Source organism: Scyliorhinus canicula, chromosome 14, assembly GCF_902713615.1.
Source record: "Scyliorhinus canicula chromosome 14, sScyCan1.1, whole genome shotgun sequence".
Lineage (NCBI taxonomy): Eukaryota > Metazoa > Chordata > Chondrichthyes > Carcharhiniformes > Scyliorhinidae > Scyliorhinus > Scyliorhinus canicula.
The window spans coordinates 140,465,383-140,481,555 of NC_052159.1; the positions used below are offsets into that span (position 1 = coordinate 140,465,383).

A 16,173-nucleotide genomic window follows, 5' to 3' on the forward strand; every position below is an offset into this window, starting at 1 on the left:
ATCATGAAACCAACATTTGGCACAAGATTAGAAGGTAGTTTGACAGGTTGTTTCCTTTCAAGTAGTGCATGGCAATTTTTTTTGCTTCTTCCAGGGACCTAGAGAAGAGCTGTTTATTACTCTTACTCTATGTACAGGCAAACAAAGGTATTACATTATGTATTCAAATACAAATGAAAGATGCTTTGTTGCATATTTTTGCATGAAGTTGATGCTCCATCACAATGTCACAATGTTTGCATGTAGAGGATTATAGCAAAACAGTGAGTCATAATTTCCTGTCAAAATAATGGCGAGGCTAATAGTGGTTCACTGTAATCTATGCACAAATGGTACAACAACTTTGCATGTGAGGCAGATGCACAGTTAAGCTCAAACATTCGGAAGTTACTGGCTGAGTTGTGCTAGTCCATTGTTAGTTTCATGAAAATGGCATCTTGTTGTTTGCCTCACCATTCAAATGCATTGAATGATACAAAGCTGCTGTATATGGGCAGTAGGTACAAACTATATGCACCACAGGAAGTTCAATCTTGCCCATTTTGTTCCAAATACAATACCCTTTTCGTGGGATGAAAAGTGTTAATTACTCCCAGTAACCCACTCTGGAGATGAGAATTAACTGTTACAAATGAGGGGTCGCACTCCTTCAGGTTTTAATTGACTTCTCCTTTCTGCCTTTCTTCTCTTCATCAATCCAACCGTTCTTTCCTTCCCTCGATCTTTCTTTCTGTACCTAATTTTACATTGAATTCACCCTGCCCTTCTTACACGTTACACTTCCTTCTCAGTCCTGCACAGTCAATGCACCATCCTTCACTCTGATTGATTAAGGGGGTACACATTTACTTGCCCTATTCACTCAGGTCCCCGGTACTCTGTTTCGCTTGCTCCATCATTACCGGCTCACACTGTTCAACAAATGGCCACATACAACTTTTTTAAAAACTTAAACCTTCAAAGGTGTCTAACTAACAGCACAACCTATCAGATTTCCTGCCACACCCAAATTATGGCCCATCGACAAAGTGATGAATTAATAGATTAGGGTGATGTGTGGAGAGAGGAAAACAGAGTTAATATTTAAATCTGTTAACCTTTTATGTGAAATGTATAGGATTGCCAACTGTGATTAAATATTTTCCTGGCTGTTTCATCACATGATTTGCTCCCACATCCCTGGGGCTGGATTCTCCATTATTGAGACTATGTCCCCATGCCGGCGTCAAAATGCTGGAGTTTTACTCCTGGGCCGGGATTCTCCGAAATCCAGGCCAAGTGTTGACGCCGGCATAACCACTGGAGTGGTGTTTGCCGGTGTCAACGGGCCTCCTGGCCCAGCAATTCAGCGGTCTTCAGGGGGCTTGCATGGCGCCGGAGAGAAGCGCACTAGTCTGGCGCCGGCGCATGCGCGTGGTTGCCATCTCCACTCCGCTGCATGCGTGTGGTTGCCATTTCCACTCCGGTGCATGCGCGTGGTTGCCGCCGTTGCGCTGGATTTCCGGCGTGAATGGCTATTCTCCACCCCCGCGCCAGGCGCGATTCACGCAGGGGACTAGCAGGGACACAGAGTAAATCATAAAGCTTTTCCTGCCGATATGGGCCCCCGCATTTCCGGGTCAAGGGCCCGCATGCGCACGGCGGCAGCCTCCCACGGCCGCGCCGTGCTCCATGGCAGACTCGGACCACTAAGCCAGATAGAACAAAGAGACCCCCCAATCGGCTGCGTGCCCGAGCCGCAACGCCCCCATAACGGCGGTTCCCTATAAGGCCTCCCTGGTCTCCTATCCGCCCATCCCCGACCAGGGCAGCCGCGGACTGATTCTGCAGCTGCCACACGAGCATCCCGACCGGCAATAGCAGGTTGTTCCACCCCGACGGGAACTCGGCAGATCTGGAGCTGAGGGTTGCTGAGCGGGCCTCTGCCAATGGCCCCCCCGGCGATGCGGCATACTCCACAGTGATGCCAATTTTCACCCACCACAAACATGGGCACTACCCCACACACCCCAAGTGAGGGCATCCTGCTATGGGGCTCACCCCTCTTTAGGCCCCCAGGCCTCCTTACAGGCCCCCTCCCAGGACTCCCACCCATCACACCCCCAACTTTGCAAAGGCTCCTATTTACCTGCCATGCACCCTCCAACCCTTGAAAACCCCCTCGGCCCTCCTTTCATGGGCTAGGCACCCTCGGGCCCTGACCCTTGGCAGTGCCACCCTGGCACCCGTGCAGGGCTCCTGCCAACTTAGCAGTTCCACCAAGGCATCTTGGCAGTGCCAGTGTGGCAGTGTCAAGGTGCCAGCTGGACAATGCCAAAGTGCCCACATTCTAGGGTGAGTGCTGGTGAGCCACCCTGCACTATCCTTGGTCACCCAGTGGTCTCCAATGGCCCGGAAGACCCCCTAATGCTGTCCCGCATGGTCCACTGGACCAGTATTGATCTGCGCCCGGCTGCAGCCTTGCTGGGGTGGCCGGTAGATCCTAGGTAAATGTGCTTATACCCGAGACTTGAGTAGACCCCACGAGGCGTGAAGACTGCCGGGAAGCCTACGAGAGGCCTCTCCTGGCAACTACCAGCCATGTTGCGCTTTTGCTTGAGAGCAACGCGCCCAAATAATCATGCCCAACATGTCCATGAACCATTGTAATAGCCAGAAAACAATTTTAGCTTGTCTATATTGGTGGCACACAGTCAGAGGTGCACCTCGCTTATTTAGTGCATGTGATAACATATTCTAAAGCAGGGGTGGGCAAACTACGGCCCGTGGGCCGCATGCGGCCCGCCATAGGTCTTTATGCGGCCCACCAAGTCATGAAAAAAAAATAAAAATTTTTAAAACATTTTTTTTAAGGTTAATGGGGGGGGGGGGGGGGGGCTGTTGGGTTACTTACTGGTATAGGGTTGATACGTTGACTTGAGTAGGGTGATCATTGCTCGGCACAACATCGAGGGCCGAAGGGCCTGTTCTGTGCTGTACTGTTCTATGTTCTATGTTCTATATGAGGCGCCCCAGAATCATAACCGGGTGAAGTAATTATTTTACTTTATATACTATGCGGCCCTTTAAAATTGTGAATTTCTGAATGTGGCCCTTGCACGGAAAAGTTTGCCCACCCCTGTTCTAAAGGGACTCATTAATGTTGAATTAAGTTTATTTACATGCATGTTAATCTGAAATTGCTTGATTTGGAGCACTCATTGCGCTGAATTTGATTCTTCACTGTGTATTCCAAGTTGATTCGAGAAAACAAGTTATAACGTCTTCAATCTGAAGACTGTGATTAGCCCAGCAAGAAAAAGTCAGCCACCTCCGTGCCTGCAACACCCAATATCCCCCACCCTACACCCAGCCTAATCCAATAGGAGCCCTGCTCAAAGAGGAAGGTGCGTTGAAGAGGGCAGAAATATCCCCTCCCTCCTCATTCCCATGGGAGCATTTGGCCTGCACCTATGCAGCCTGCTCAATTCCTTGGGAAAGGTTTCAGCAATCCCTCAGGCTATGTAAAGGATCTAGGCCCACTGTGAAACAGGGTCCCTACCCCCTTTTTACTGACCTCCACACCCAGGCAGTAGTCCCTCCTCAGGGGCTGCCTCCAGGAAAACAGATCCCAATTACTTTTAATGCCATTTAATTTGAATTGTCGTTTTTGAAAGACAATGCAAGTTCTCGGTTACTTCAGGCAGGAAAATCCCTAGTGCAAGGTTAACCAGCATCAGCCCATTTCATATATGCAATTCCATTATAATACTGACCACGTACAAAAGCAAAGTACTGTGGAAGCTCAAAATCTGTAGTAAAATCAGAAATGCCTGGAAATATTCAGCAGGCCTGGTAGTGCCTGCAGAGAGAGAGAAACAGTTATCGTTATCGTTTCAGGTTGGTGACCTTCCATAATAACTGGAATGCATGAAAATCCCGAGTATTTCTCATGAAGGATTAACAAATTCAAATATGGGGAGGGGGGAAGGATTTACCGACCACCCCGCTGCGTGCTATTTGGTGGCAGAGACGGCCCCGCCTTTGTCGCGTTGACAGCACCCCTCTTCGCTGCTTCGTTCAAGCACACAGGTTGCACAAATGTTGTAAAACAAGGATTCTTTATTCCACTCGCATAAAATCTTTACAAACATTCACAGAAAAGGTTACCTGAGAGGAACGGACTATTTACATTTGTCACAAATTTTCAGTAAAATTAATTGAACAAAACAGAATCGGGTGCGCCCTGCCTCGTAGCGGGTAGAAATCTGCCTAGAGAAAGCAGTCGCCAGTATTCTGGATGAGAGGTGCCTCTCCCAGCAATGAGATTAGAAGGAATTTTAGATAAGGAACCGATGTGAATAGCTTGCGAGTAGAAACAATTTATCTAGAGGATTGTGAAGATCAATGAAGTACATAAAAACATGGACTTTGATACAGGCGGACAGCCAAATACACAGGAGGCAGAATCAAAGTGGAACCATGGTCAAATTAGCCGGACCTTCAAGACAAGGCAGACCATTGACACCTAACAGGCTCAGAAGTAGACAAGTCAGTTCCTAGCCACAAAGTCTGAATCATTAGGTGGAGCAAACTCAATGGGCTGAAAGGCCTAATTCTTCTCCAATATCTTATGGTCTATCTTATAGTCTAAGCCTGAAGACCAAGCTTTATGGGCGCGATTCTCCACCCCCACACGCCGGGTGGGAAAATAGCGGGAGGGCCTCCCGACATTTTTCACGCCCTTCCGCTATTCTCCCCCCCCCCCCCCCCACGCCCGACCCACGCCACGAATCGCATCTCGCCGTTTTTTACGGCGAGCGGCGATTCTCCGAGGCCGATGGGCCGAGCGGCCGGGCCTTCACACCCATTTCAACATGGCAGCAAACACACCTGCTCGCTGCTGTCATGAAACGGGCGCCAGATGCCCGTTTGGGGCATCTAGAGGCCCGATTGGCACGGGAACACCACGACTGTGCGCGGGAGGGGACAGGCCCACGATCGGTGCCCACCGATCGTCGGGCCTACGTCCAAAACAGACGCACTCTTTCCCCTCCGCCGCCCGGCAAGATCAAGCCACCGCGTCTTGCCGGGCGGCTGAGGAGAAAGACGGCAACTGCGCATGCGCGGGTTGGCGTTGTCCAACCTGCGCATGCGCGGCTGACATCATCGGCCGCGTCAGCCGCCTTGGTGACCGTCGTCAGGGCCGCGCCACCGTGACGCACGGGGCCGCGCTCCTAGCCCCGGCCGGGGTGGAGAATCGGCCCCAGAAATGGCCGTGAAGGCTGCCGTGGGTCACGGCCTGTCCCACGGCAGCCTTAGACGATTCTCCGGATTTGCGGAGAATCTCGCCCATATCTTAACAGCCTCGGAGTGTTCAAGCCAAGGCGGTGTAGAAAGCCTTCATAAAGGCAGTTTAAATATGATCGCTAGACCAGGACAAGACATTTCTCAGACTTCAGCAGGATCCCAGCATTGTGTGGTAACCATAAGCTGGTTTTAACTTAAAAGATTTATTTAATTTGGATGTTGTTTGGGGGAACGGGGAAGACTTAAGGAGTTCAGGGATCGTAGCTATATTTTGGAACAAAGGTACATTCTACATAAACTGTTTGTGTGTGTGCATGATTAGTATTTCATATACCTTAATTGTCTTGAAGTAGAGTAGCCCTGTTCGTGTATATCTTTACTTCAATAAATTATCTTTAATAATGGTTAGATGATGACTGGGCTATTTATTCGCACTGGGGTTTCAATTGTCTCCTCACAGCATTCCAAAACGGTACACCCCCATAAACCGGTGATCCAAGTTGGGATACCCTTGTAGATAACATCAGTATGCTTCATTAAACATTGGATACTTAAAGACAACACTCCAGGTTTACCAGGATACCATTACAAGCTTAACTCCTGATCTTTAATCAGCTAGGTAACAGAACTCAGTTGGTGGAACCCTTATTGCTCATTTCCTGTAACCCCATGTGAGCCAGATTCCTATGTCTCCCAAGCACAAAGGATATTCCTTTCCTTGAGTCCTCGTGGATTCTGGGGAGATGCCGAGCTTGTCCGACAAGCTGTCCAGGAGCTTTATGCCTGCTCCAACCTCACACCGGCCACTGTCAGAGGCCTTCAGCCATTTTCTAAAACTTTGTTCACGGGATGTTGGTGTCACCGGCATGGTCAGCATTTGTTGCCCATCCGACATGGTGGCACACAGTGGTTAGCACTGCTACCTCACGGCGCCAGGGTCCCGGGTTCAATTCCAGTCCCGGGTCACTGACCGTGTGGAATTTGCATATTCTCCCCGTGTCTGCTTGGGTCTCACCACGATAACCCAAAGATATGCAGGGAAGGTGGATTGGCCACGCTAAATTGCCCCTTAATTGGAAAAAATAATTGTGTACTCTAAATTCATTAAAAAAAGAAAGATGTATCCTGACTTCTTCTTGGGTATGCCAATGTTTCAGCTCGAGGCGATTCCAGTTTCTGTCTTCTTTCCACAGCCAGTCCAGTGCATTGACCATCAATCAGGTCGAACCTGAAACATGTCCTACCCCAAGTGATTTCCAGATCATAAATCTACTTGCGATGTAATTTTACAATGTCCCTCTATTCACCTGTTGCTAGAAGAACACATTTAATACTAAAGTCTTGGTTCTGTCATGTCTAAAAAATATCATTATAAGTTAAGATCTGAGTTTATGCTTTCATTTTGTGCTAATTATTAAATTCACTGAATAACCTTAGCTGAATTTCTAGCCAAAGCATTTGCACCACCGGCTGCCAGTCCATGTTGTGTGAGACTTATCCATAGATCCATTGGGTAAGTTCCAATAAGATAAGGCCACTGCTTTTGAGAGCATTAGATACATGAATAAATATTCACTGCAGGCTTATTTGGGAAGTCTCATATAGGTGATCGAGGAATATAGACTGGGATTCTCCGAGCTTCCGTGCCGAAATTGGGCTTGGCACAAGGGCGGAGAATGTGGCCTCAGACCCACGATCGGGTCCGACGCTGGGACGCGATTCTCCGGGGGCCAGAGAATCTCCGCCAGCCGCGCGTGCGCGGTTGACGTGGTGCCGGTCGGGGGCCATTGAAAGAGGCCCCCCCCCCCCCCCCACCCCCCACCCCCACCCCCACCCCCCGCAACGATTCTCCACAATCGACCAGCCAAGTTCCCGCCAGCGTGGTTCACGTATGGTTCCACCCAGCGGGGCCTCAGACCCGCGGCCGCAGTGGCCTTGCTGGTTGATGGATCGGGGGGATCAGACTCTGGGTGGGGCCTCCACGACAGCCAGGCCCGCGATCGGGGGCTACTGATCGGCGGACACGCGCGATCTGGGGGGGAGCTACCTTCCTCCGCTCCGGCCTGCTGTGTGGCTCTGCCATGTTGCGCGGGCCCGGCGCAGGAACGGCCGCCGCTGCATGCGCAGATCCGCAGCCGGCAGTGTAGGGCTGCGTATCGGTGCCCTCCGGCGCTGTGCTGGCCTGTGGGCTTCAGAATCGCTGGGCCAAGAGGCCCGTTGACGCCGGCGTGAATCACTCCGGTGTTTACGCCAGCGTCAACACTTAGCCACGTTTTTGCAGAATCCCGGCCTTAGTCCTGTGGGACCTCTCACAGCAGGTGGCGATGGTGGACTCTGCGGGCCCAGTCTTGGGGGAAGGTACTGATGCCATAAGGTAAGGAAGCAAGAATAAGGAACAGGAATCCAGGACGTGTAAGTCGCAGCGTGCTAAGAACCAAGGCCAGGAACCTCTGACCTTGTCTGGAGAACCAGTGAATGGAAATGGAGTATGCATAAAGCGTCTGGAGATGTAGTCAGACCATCTTAGCCTCACCCTCTCCAAGTCTGAGAAGCCCAAAGAGAGGAAGATTGCCCTTGTGCCTGGGAGACAAGGTAATTCGGATCACATTGTTATGGGTAATGAGCAATAGGAGCTCCAACCAACTGAACTCTGCTTCTCAGTGGATTGGAGATGGTGCGGGATTCTACAAGCCTCCGGAACAAAATCGTTATCGGCACGGGGGCGGAGAATGGGCGTTGTCGCAAAATCTGGCACGATGCCGATCCCGCAATTCTCCCGTCACCGTGTGCGCGGTCTATGCGGCGCGGGTAGGGGCCATTGACCGAGGCCACCGCGGTGATTCTCCAAGTGTACCTGGCTGAGTTCCCGACGGCGTTGGTCTCTCATGGTCCCACCTGTCGGGAACTCAATCCACAGCTGCCCTGGTAGGGGGCGGGGGGATCCTTCACCGGGTGGAGGAGCCTCACAGACGGCCAGCCTATCAATCGGGAGCCACCGATCCGCGGGCGAGCACGATCTCGGGGGGAGCATATATTTTTGGTGACGGTCCGTGATGTAGGTCCGCCATGTTGTGCGGAGTGGCCGCCGCAGGCCGCCGCCATGCACATGCGCGGACCCACCGACCGGAGGTGCAGGGCCCCGTATCCGCAGCCAGAACTGGGAGGAATACTCCGGGACCCTGCTAGCCCCTTTCGGGTAGAAGAATCACTCTGGACTTTCTTTAGGAAAGTCCAGAGTTATTCGCCCTAGTTTTTATGCTGGAGTGGGGACATAGCCCCATTATTGGAGAATCCCGCCCCAGGAGTTTAGCTCTCAATGATCTCCTGGTGGGTCTGGAGTGTCAGCCATAAATATCCATTGTAAATCGTCCATTTCGCTATCTTAAACTTTTCCACAAATATTTATAAAGATTTGATGCGAATGGAATGAAGGATCCCTGCTTTATAACCTTTGTTCAATCTGTGTGCATGACTCACACATCGGATCTCAGTGTTAGAAGTGGAATTTTATAGGCATCGAATCATGGTGGATAAAATGGAAAGATGCCTGGCCAACATGGAGCCAATGGAGGCTTTAAAGAACTGGCCCTGCCAGCGATGAAGGCTGAAGTATTTTTTTTTTAATTTAGAGTACCCAATTATTTTTTCCAATTAAGGGGCAATTTAGCGTGGTCAATTCACCTACCGTGCACATCTTTTGGGTTGTGGGGCGAAACCCACGCAAACACGGGGAGAATGTGCAAACTCCACACGGACAGAGACTCAGAGCCGGGATCGAACCTGGGACCTCGGTGCCGTGAGGCAGCAGGGCTAACCACTGTGTCACCATGCTGCCCCAGGAAACATTTCAACAGGATGAAGTCAGGTTCTGAAAAGTGGGAACTGGAGCCAGGAAGCAGCACACGAACTGAAAACATTGACAAACATGGACAGGGGATGTTCGGTTATATTTGTCATACCTGGTTCAGGAGGCACCACTCTCAGCTCAAAAGCAAAAAAGTCCCACTCCAGCAGGAAAGAAATTGAATGGGTCTTGTTGCCTTCTCAGCTGGACATAAAAGATCCCCGGCACCATTGTGAAAAAGAACAGGGGGGGTTAACATTTCTGACGTGCCCAGGTCTCATCCAGGAGCCGAACATCAAAAAGAGATGATCTGTTCCTTACCTCATTGCTGTTTGTGGGATATTTCTGGGTGCCGTGTTTCTGCCGTTCTAACAGTGACTGCGCTGTCTGCACTTTGTTGACTGTAAAGTACTAGGAATATCCTGTAATCCTGAAAGACGTTACATAAACATAGATCTTAGATTTTATTCATGATAACCAAAGTTTTCTGACTGATATTGTGGAAACATGACCACCGCAGCATGTTTTAGTCAATGATAGGGCGGCACAGTGGCACAGTAGTTAGCACTGCTGCCTCATGGCACTGAGGACCCCGGTTCGATCCCGGCCCTGGGTCACTGTCCATGTGGAGTTTGTACATTCTCTCTGTGTCTCCGTGGGTCACACACCCACAACCCTGTTGGAACCAACAATTCTACGGACACGTGCTTGTAGGATTAGAATAGCGGTTTTAATATACTTACAACAGAGCCAGCCTGTTAGCCGTTGAACGTTCGGTGAACTGGCTGGCTGACCCTGTGGCACGGATCTTTATACAGCAGCTCCAGAGGGACGAGTCCTGGGCGGAGCCAAGGGAGGAGCCCAGTACAAACTCTCGAGTACTCCCAGAGCTACTCCCCCTGGTGGTCAGGTAGTGCAACTGCACTTACAATATTGATACATATATATACAGATTATAATACCGTGTGAATCTCATTCACCACAAACCCAAAGATGTGCAAGTAAGGTGGATTGGCCACACTAAATTGCCCCTTAATTGGGAAAATATTTTTAAAAAGTGAATGATGAATAACATACCTTCAATTTGCGAATATGTATGAGTAGCAGGCAAAGATTCCACACCAACTTTCATTTAGCAAAGCTTTGTCAAAGAGATAGGCTTTAAAAAGTATCTTTAACAAAGACAAAGTGATGCAGAGGCAGAGAGAGTTAGGGAGGGAATTCTGCACTTTAAGGTCCAGACAGCTGATGGCACAGCTTCCAATAGCAGAGCAAAGGAAATCAAGGATTCACAAGAGGTCAATGTTTGCTCGTAAAATTATCCCGAATGTCTTTGCACAGCATAAATCGCACATACTGAGCAAAATATTCTCTTTGGGAAGCACCAGCATGTTTTAATTCATGGACTGATGTATAAGAATGATTGTCTTTTGTATAATTGATCATGTGCTCTGCCTCACTAGTTGAAAACAGATTTTTGAATTTCCCAGACCACAGCAAAATGATGTATTTATTAAACAAAGAAGAACAAAACTGGACCGGAGACATTATACTCATCAATTTATGTTAGGATTCATTGACCCAGAAATTGAGTCTCTAAGTGCTTGCTTTTCCAGGCACTCCATAGCCTCCTAAGTCTTTCAAATGTCCTGCAGGAAACAAGTGCATACTTCTGACCAACAGAGTGCTGGCTGCCATATTGGGTCAGGGCATATATGAGGTGTCATTGACCCATTGCATGTGCAGGTAACACATCCTTGAGTTCTCTGCTGGATATTTACCTTTCCTTGAGGCAGCCATAGGCTGCATGCAGGGAAAGCCCACAATTTACGAGGCAATCTATCTAGCACTGTAAGTGGAGGCAGGAGGCAATTCCCCTCCCCCCACAACTGCACGATCCCTGACCACACCTCCTGTCCATCCTCCTCTCCAGTCCAAACATAGATCCCAATCCTGCAAGTTGCCACCAGTCTCGCTGCCCATACACCAGTGATCAGCAATTAGCACCCAGCCCAATATCTGCAAACGCCTTCATAGGATTTCATAGAATTTTACAGTGCAGAAGGAGGCCATTCGGCCCATCGTGTCTGCACCGGTTCTTGGAAAGAGCACCCTACCCAAGGTCAACACCTCCACCCTATCCCCATAACCCAGTAACCCCACCCAACACTAAGTGCAATTTTGGACACTAAGGGCAATTTAGCATGGCCAACCCACCTAACCTGTACATCTTTGGACTGTGGGAGGAAACCGGAGCACCCGGAGGAAACCTACGCACACACGGGGAGGATGTACAGACTCCGCACAGACAGTCAACCTAGCCGGAATCGAACCTGGGACCCTGGAGCTGTGAAGCGATTGTGCTTTCTACAATGCTGCCGTGCTGCCCATGACCGATGATCCCTTGATGACCCATGATCCCTTCCTTTGGCCAACACCAATGGACCATGACGGCATTGGCAGAGGCTCAAACTTCCACCAGGTACTTTCTTGTCCTCGTGCTGCAGCATATTCCTATGTGGAGGCTCAGTATGCAGGGCTGCAAGCTCCGAGTCAAGGTTGAAGGGGGTGTGCCCAAAAATGAAGACCACTATTTCCAGGCAATCCTAAAACCTTTCAGGAAGAAAGCCTTCTGTAAAATAGCTAATTCGATATGCAAATTTTCTCTTACAGGGGAGGCAGTGGCATAGTGATATTGTCACTGGACCAGCAATAGGTCCGGAGACCAGCTTTGAATCCCACCATAACAGATGGTGAAATTTGAATTCAATTAAAGAAAAGTCTGGAATTAAAAGTCTAATGATGACCATGACACCATTGTCGATTGTTGAAAGAACCCTGGGCTGGATTCTCCAATTTTGACGTTATGTCAGGAGGATACGTGGTGTTTTACGTTGGAAAAATAGGTGTCGCCCCAGCACCGATCCTTTGGCTGGTGAGGGGCTAGCAGTCGCGCTAGTAAAACGCCCGCCTCCATGAAATAAACAGCCAGAGAATGGCCAGGTCCGGGGCCGCGCATGCGCACGGCAACGAACTGCAGCGGTTAAGCCGTACAACGTGGCGCCGGCCGTTCGCGGGGACCTGACCTGCAAGATAGATCCCCCCTGGACACCTCCTCGTCACTCCCCCAATAGTCTCCCCAACCCTCACCGAAGCACCCCCGGCCAGCAGCATGGCTCCCGCCCAGCTGTGGCGGCGCTGGACGCAAAGTTCCTGACCGCTGAGACTACACCTCAACCGTGCAGTCGGCCCATCGGGACGGAGCATCGGGGGACGTCCTGAGGCCGTCCCAATGGCGTGCGGTGCACACCACGTTGACACCATTTTGGAGGGGGCAGAGCATGCGCAACCTGCGTAAAACAGGGACCGCCCCCAAATCGGCCGTAGAAATGGATTCTCGGGCAGCAGGATGGCTCAGTGGTTCGTACTGCTGCCTCACGGCGCCGAGGTCCCAGATTTGATCCCGGCCCTGGGTCACTGTCCATGTGGAGTTTGCACATTCTCCCCGTGTCTACATGGGTTTCACCCCCACAACCCAAAGATGTGCAGGATAGGTGGATTGGCCACGCTAAATTGCCCCTTAATTGGAAAAAAATGAATTGGGTACTCTAAATTTTTTTTTAAAAAATGATTCTCCGCTCAATTGGCGATTACGAAATCAGCGTTGGGAAAGGGAGAATCTCGCCCCTTATCTAATGTCCTTTCGGAAAAGAGATCTGTCATCCTTACCTGGGCTGGTCTGCAGGTGACTCCGGACCCAAATCAGTGTGGTTGACTCTTAAATGCCCGAGCAACAAATGATGGCCTGGCCACATCCCAGGAACTAAAAAAAATATATATTTTTGGTCGTCTGCAAGTATCAATAGCAAAGCTTAATCAAAAATCTATAGGGATTCAACTGTTGTTTCTACTAATAGGCCTGGGCTTGCACGGTGATCTGTTTAGGAAGAGTTAACAAAAAAAGTGCTTTTGTGTGTTTGTATGTGTGTGTGTGTGCATTTGTGTGTGTGTGTATTTGGCTGTGTGTGCATGTGCCTCTGTGTGCAAATCTGTATGCCGAATAATGCAACTTGAAATAGAAATAATTGTAGCTTGTGAGTAAGCTGAAGTCTGGAGGCTGAAAGCAATTTAACTTCCTGTAATCTTCCATTAATCCTTTCATTCTGTTGAAAACCCAGTGTATAACAGGCCTTTTCAATACTTTCCTCTTCCAGCGGAAGGATGTGTATTTGAGGACAGGAGATGCTTCAGCTGCCTTCATTAGCTATTTCCTTTGAAAGGGCAAGGTCAGATCCAGAGTTCAACAGGCAAAGCACTATCACAGACTGACCTGACATTTCTATGCACTCCCTTCATGGAGCTTAGGGATGGGTGAGATTAATTGTCTTGGCATGCGATGTTTCAAGTCCAAGTACGTTAAGCAAACACTTTCTTTTTTTCTGTGTTTAGTGGGGGTTGCCTGTGTGTAAGCAGGGTGACCATGGGGCATTTTATCTCATATTTGAACAGTGTCTCAGTTCTGGACACACCTTTTTTTCCCAAAAAGTTTCTGCAAGGTCATGTCTAATGAAACACAACACAAGGGAAAGAATTCAACTTGTGACAAAAAGGTGAACAAAGTGAACTCAGCGGCAGATTCACGCACAAAATGATGTCAAAAAGAATGGTGAGGGAACTGGTCCTCATTCCCTCATGTGAATTACGATTGGCGGACTGCCAGTGCTACCCCTGCTGTTTATTTTGCATCCTGCTCATTGCACTGGGTTGTGGGGGGGGGGAGGGGGTGGATGCAGTGGGCAACTTAAGCATCAGTGATATGATTGAAATGTGGCCTGCACCTTTTAAAAAGGTAGTGCACTGTTTTGAATCATAACCCTCACTCATTGCTGGTGGTGCTGACAGTATCCGGGAGAGGTTCTGCAAAGAGGCATTGATTTTTAGATACTGCTCTGGAGGACCAAAGTAGTGACCAGTAGAGGGAGCTACTCATTCCAGCAGATGCAATAAGACTGCCAAGGCAAATAACTTGGCAGCAGTGGTCAGAAATACTAGAAAATTCTAACGTGAGGAGCATTCCCGGTTTCAACAATGTAAAAATTCAATGATCTGACCAGAGTTTTGAAGGTAAGATACCCACTTACATGTTTTTAGATAGAATCCCTGCAGTGTAGAAGGATGCCATTCAGCCCATTGACTCTCCACTGACACTACCAAGAACACCCTATCTAGGCCTACTCTCCCACCCTATCCCCTAACCCCGAAACCCCACCTAACCTGCACATCTTTGGACACTGAGGGGCAATTTAACGTGGCCAATCCACCAAACCTCCACATCTTTGGACTGTGGGAGGAAATTAGAGCACCCGGAGGAAATACAGACAGACACGGGGAGAACGTACAAACTGCACACAGACAGTCACCCAAGGCTGGAATTGAACCCGGGTCCCTGGCACTGTGAGGCAGCAGTGCTAACCACTGTGCCACCATGCTGCCATCTCTGTTCAGCTATGTACCTCCGGTTTCCTCCCACAGTCCAAAGATGTGCGGGTTACGTGAATTAGCCATGCTAAATTGCCCTTAGTGTCCAAAAAGTTTAAGTGGGGTTACTGGGTTACGGGATAGAGCGGAGGTGCGGGCTGAAGTAGGATGCTCTTTCCAAGGGCCGGTGCCGACTCGATGGGTCGAATGGCCTCCTTCTGCACTGTAAATTCTATGATTTCAATGATTCTATGAAAGCCACTAATCAAATACCTTAAAGCAGCTGAGCACAACGTTAATAACAAATGTTACAATCTTCTTCCTAAACATTGCTGGCGAGGACTTGTGTGTACGGTGAATGTTCAAAATGAATGAATACAGTGCATCCAAAAATCAGCTGGGCAGGATGGTCCTTAATCAATACAGTAATCAAGTTTACAAATATTTCTTTCAGGCCGCAATGCTGGGTACCCAAAAACCACCCAAGTCAACATTGCAACCCATGTGACTGTGTCGTAGTTCGGCCGAGGCTGGGCACCTCTCAAAGTTCACCAGTTTTATGCCAAGAAAATGGATAACCATCAATGGTATTTTCTTCTCCAAAGACTCTTCAGTAGAGGTCAACTGGTTTGGTGTGATGCTTCATCCTGTATCAGCTCCGATGAGTTCCTGCATATTCCGCATGTAACATGATTTACTGCTTGAGAACAACTCGGTTTAAAAATTCCCCAAGGCAGTGAAAATGCCAGATTTTGAGTAATGATACATTAATTAATGTAGCAAGCAACTTGCCCTGCCCATGATCCCAATCGCGATCACTCTTAAAATTGTTTAGATTTTATCACACCACTGTAATCTATAATTGATCTCTCCAGTTCTAATTAGAGTGATTGATGATGCAGATCCGAAATGAGCATACAGAGATGATGACAACTGGCATAACACAGCTTCAGTCTCACTTGTACAATAGCATTTAATATGGTGCCACATGAGAGATTAATGGTTAAAATTGAAGGGCATGGAATTCAGCGGAATGTGACCGAATGGATTTAGGATTATATTGGTCGGAAGGGAGGATAAATTTCTTCTGATAACATTAATTAGAATACAGTTCGATTAATGTCTATGGTTTGAGTGCCCGCAGGACGAATAAAAAAGCAATGGCAAATATGCAGTGTGTATTCATTTAGATGTGACCAGAGAGGAAGGGTTATTGTTAGAAGGGCATAATTTTCTGGCAGGAGTTGGGGCCTAGACTTTGGGCCCATATTGGGAATTCCGAGCATGCCCATGTTATCAGTGTGCCCACCAAGCAACCTTCTGGGAGGTGGCCTCCTAATTGACCATCGGGTGGCCGGGTTCCCGAGGCTGCCGATCCAATCAGCGGGCCGGCAGCACAAGCCAAAATGGCCGCTCCGCCTGAGGAGGTGGGAGCTGCTGGGGCAGGTAGGCAGGCACGTGCAAGGGCACCTCAACATGCAGGCATCTTTATTGGAATCATTAAATGAAAAGGTCTTAAGCCAGTAGGGCCATTGGGGTGGAGGGGATGCCCATCCACAGGT

The 16,173-nt window shown here is 49.1% G+C and overlaps 2 long non-coding RNA genes across 2 annotated transcripts in view; one reads left to right on the forward strand and one right to left on the reverse strand.

Annotated features, from left to right (window-relative positions):
• The window catches only part of LOC119977531, a 77,238-nt gene extending 64,108 nt beyond the window's left edge, over positions 1 to 13,130 (reverse strand). The window contains exons 1-2 of the long non-coding RNA XR_005463211.1: positions 12,863 to 13,130; positions 9,455 to 9,563 (exon numbers count right to left, since the gene is read on the reverse strand). This is a non-coding gene — a long non-coding RNA (uncharacterized LOC119977531). The remainder of the gene's footprint in view (positions 1 to 9,454; positions 9,564 to 12,862) is intronic.
• The window catches only part of LOC119977530, a 32,656-nt gene extending 16,883 nt beyond the window's left edge, over positions 1 to 15,773 (forward strand). The window contains exon 3 of the long non-coding RNA XR_005463210.1: positions 15,066 to 15,773. This is a non-coding gene — a long non-coding RNA (uncharacterized LOC119977530). The remainder of the gene's footprint in view (positions 1 to 15,065) is intronic.
• Positions 15,774 to 16,173: the final 400 nt, after the last annotated feature.